This window comes from Desmodus rotundus, chromosome 1, assembly GCF_022682495.2.
Source record: "Desmodus rotundus isolate HL8 chromosome 1, HLdesRot8A.1, whole genome shotgun sequence".
NCBI lineage: Eukaryota > Metazoa > Chordata > Mammalia > Chiroptera > Phyllostomidae > Desmodus > Desmodus rotundus.
Window position 1 is genome coordinate 46404590 of NC_071387.1, and position 4640 is coordinate 46409229.

Genomic DNA, 4640 nt, shown 5'->3' on the forward strand with positions numbered 1-4640 from the left:
ATAAATGTTATAAAATATACCATCGTCTACTAGATGAGGAGTTTTCGCTCGCTCTAAAACACTCTAATTTTCCTGCATCCCAAACGAGTACAGCTTAAGTGAGTAATGTCCTTTGAGTTGCGTTTTTTGCTTTTAAACTGTTACTATAATTTTAATACATTTAAAACTTTTACCTCCTTCATTTGGAAATTGATTTCCCATGTACTAAACTCTCTTTTTTCAAATATACTCATTTTTAACAGCAAAGACAAGAATTCTATAAATAGTCACAACCCTTTTGCAAAACACTATTATGTCACAAGAAAGACTCTTGGAAAATCCACTGTAAGGAAAATCCACTCTAAGGAAAAATAAAAATCAATTTTAGAGACTTGCTACATGTTTTCTTTTAGTAGTTAAGGGTGAGCAGAATAAATACTTTTAAACGTTTATTTATTAATTTTTTAGACAGAGGAAGGGAGAGAGAGAGAAGCATCAGTTTGTTGTTCCACTTATTGACGCACTCATTGGTTGATTCTTGTATGTGCCCTGACCAGGGATTGAACCCGCAACCTTGGTGTATCAGGATGATGCTCTAACCAACTGAGCTATCTGGCCAAATATAATAAATTCTTTATTATCTTCCCATATTCTGTGTTCCACTGTATAAGTATAAAGTGTAACATTGTACAAGAAATGGTATTTTGAAAAGTAGATTAAATCACAGAACTTGGCTAACATGGCTCTCTAAAATGCTGGTCATCAGTCCGTATCTTGCCATATGAATGGACTTCCATAATTAAAGAGTTTTTGAACTGTGTAATTTGGAAATATTCATCCAATGTGAAGGATTAAAACAAAACTCATTAAAAGACCAAGATTCTGTTCCTCTTTCTGCCAAGTGTTGTGAGATCTTAGACAAGACACTTCCCCTGCATATTTGGTTCCACATCTGAAAAGAAACTAAATTTAGATGCTTATTAATGGCTTAAAGTCCTAAAGCCCTGTCAAATAGTTCTTGGACTATTCTTCAGAAGTCTCAAATTATGCGAAGAACTAGTAATTCCTAATTTACAGATGAAGAAGCTGGGATTCAAATAAGCCAATAACTTGCTCAAAGGCACAGAACTAGACTGTGGACTGGCTGATCCTTTACCCAGGTCAGTCTTATTCCAAAGCTCATGATTTTACTTCTTTTTTTAAAGATTTATTTATTTATTTTCAGAGAGTGGGGAAGGAGGGGGAGAGAGAGGGAGAGAAGCATCGATGTGTGGTTGCTTCTCGCTCACCCTCTGCTGGGGACCTGGCCCGCAACCCACCCATGTGCCCTGACTGGGAATCGAACCAGTGACCTTTTGGGTCACAGTCCAGCATTCAATCCACTGAGCCACACCAGCCAGGGATCATGATTTTATTTCTAACTCCAATGCAATTCTTCATTTCGGGAGGAAATTTTGGATTCTATAACTTTAGCATAAAATCTATATCTTATAGAAGAGCCCCATTGGAGAAAACAGAAGATCGTTTGAGGGTTGGTCTGTATATCTTGTTTTTCAATTAACTAAGACAGTGGTGTTCACACTGTGGTCCCTGGACCAGAAGCATCAGTAACAACTTGCCAGAAATGAACATTCTCAGGCCCCACCCCACGCACACTAAATCAGAAACACTGAGAAATGAGGCACAGCAAATTGTCATAACCAGTCCCCCAGTGAATCCATTACACACTATGGTTGTTGAACCCCTTCACTGAGTTGGTGACCTTGGAAATGCTTGCGAGGACGCTGAGCTCCAGCCGCCAGCTCTAAAATCCTATGGTCCTTCTGTGACCTACCATCTGAATTATTAATGGAAGGATAGATCAGATTCATATCCCTAATTTTGAAAACTGATACCCAATAAAGTGAAAAAGGAGGAGGCAGATGAGGAGGACAAAGAGGACAACCTTTCATCTAGCCCCCGATTAGTCAAAGCAGCAATTTTGTTTGTGATGATTTATGGCAGCCATGTCTGCGATATCCCAAATTAGAACATGTTTTTTGGAATCACTCTGAATGCAACTAGCTCTTTGGGAACTTAAAAATTTATTAGGCTACTTGAAGCTCTGCTCAAAGAAAGACAGAATCAATTAAAATTCTGTTTCCTTAGCCCTGCTTTAAGTCATTCAGGAGACAGTTTCTGGGAATGGAGTCGACCAGGTCTTTTCTGCAAACTGGAACAAAGTAATATCTCACTTCCCAGGAGTTGAAGCCTCTCCCCTCACCCCCCCACCCTGTATATTTTAGGATCCATTTCCACCACAGATGACATAACCAGCCTGCCAGGTAGCTTCAGGATATGTTTCCCCAGTTCAGCAGTGACTCAGCGGATGGCAGGGAGTATGAATGGCCTTAAGTACCATGCTGGCGCCAAGGGTCGTATTTTCATTATTTATTAAACATTTTACTTGCCCACAGCCTAAGTCCCTGTAACTCCATCCTTAGATTATGCATGGCTTGGGTCAGAAATCTCTTCATTAGGCCTACCCCTGCGGTTAGAAAAGATGCCATTCTTTACGCGCAAGGCTGAAACTGCAGATCTATCATCAAAATGTCTGGTGCATAGTGACCCGTCAACGAGTGTCCGTTGAATAAAATAACGAGTTGAGTGCAGTAATGCACAGGCCTTAGTTTACTTTGCGAATAACAATGATAGTGGTACATCATTCCGAACACACGCTCCTTTTTAAAAAGATTTTATTTATTTGTTTTTAGAGAAAGGGAATGGGAGGGAGAAAGAGAGGGAGAGAAACACTGATGACATCGAAGAGTTGCCTCTCAACATGGCCTGAAACCCAGGCATGTGCCCTGCTGGGAATCGAACTGATGACCTATTGGTTTGAAGGACAACACCCAACCCACTGAGCCACACCAGTCAGGGCTGACCACACACTCTTCCCTATTTCCTTTAAATTAACATATTCCTAGCACTTACTATGCCCCAAGTGTTTTGTGTTTCTTTGCCTCATTTAATCTTCACAGCAACCCTGTGAGGCTACAGTTGTTAGTCGCATTTTGTAGGCAAGAAAACTAAGGCTGAGATTCCTAAAATTGTAGAGCTGATAAATGGCAGAGCCAAAATAAGAACATACTTCTTATTTTTCCATTTTCCCTGCCATCTGATATCAGATTTAGTGTGTGTGCAAAGTGGCTCCCCAGAATTGGGCTCAGACTGTGACCTTGGAACAAGTTGATGTTCAAGAAATCATAGGACCTACCTTGAAATAAGAGAGACAGCCCTGAACGGGTGGTGTAGTTGGCTGATGTGTTTTCCCGGGGACTGGACTGAAAGACTCAATTCCTGGTCAGGGCGACTGATCAATGCGTTTCTCCCCATCTCTCTCCCACCCTTCTTCTCTCTCAAAAATCCATAAACATACCCTCGGGTGAGCATGAAGAAAAAAGAAATAACAGACAACTGATTATGACAAAGGGAGAAATAAGTACCCTATACTTCTATACTTTTTCTTTTATCAAATATTTTGTACATATAAAATCATTTGTGGATATATCATTCATATGTAAAATGTAGATGGAATATAGATAAATCTAAAGAATGTAATAAAGCAAACACTTATGTGCTCATCAGCCAGCCATGTGCATTATTTCTTCACTGTATCTCTTGACCCAGAAGTAACCACTAGCCTGAAATTTTGTTATCCTTCCTTTGCTTTTCTTCATGGTTTTAGTTTTAGCCACTGTACTATGGTTTTAGTATATTTTTTGTGTATGTATGTAGAAAATATATTATTGACTTAGTTTCTAAACTTTCTATGTAAGGTATTATACTGCAAGTATTCATCTATAATTCTTCTTGCTTCTTTTGGAAAATGGTTATTTTATTTATTTTTTAAATTTTTTTATTGTTGTTCTGTTACAGGTGTCCCATTTTGCCCCCTTTGCCCTCCTCAGCCCAGGCACCGTCTGCTCCCACAGTCAGTCCCCACACTGTTGTCCAAGCCCACGGGTCATTCATACACGTTCTTTCCTCTTGCTTTGTTAATTTAACATTATACTCATGAGATTTGTCCATTTCGTAGCATAGAGCTGTGGTTCACTCATTTTCGCTGCTGCACAGGATCCCATTGTACGAGCAGATCATGATCTATTGCCCCTCCCATGGATGGCCAATTAGGTGGTTTCTAGTTTCTGACCATCACAAACAGTGCTACCTTCCATGAACATTCTCGTATGTGTCTCCTGAGCACATGTATGTTTGTTACAGTAAATGCTACCTAGAAATTCACTGCTGACCACGCGCACAGGTGTGCACATATTCACCATGATGAAGCAATGACAAATTGTTTTCTGAAGAGTTTGGATCAATTTATGATGCTACCACGTGGTAGGAAAAGAGAAGGGACCATGTCCCAACCCACTTCCTCCAAAAGTGTCCAGCTCGAATTGCGCTCTAGAATGGGGAGGGACACAATTTAATTTTAAGTCAAGTTTGGTATTGTCGGTGTTGAATGGGACTAGGTGTTCTGAAATTTGACTGCGAGTGTGCCGTGACACTGGAAGTGACCGTGATGCTTTCTGTTGCCCAAGGGGGAACCCAAAAGTCATTAAAACTGTGAGCTTTTTCATCCAAGTAGGAGAAAAGAGACAGTCACATGAAAGATT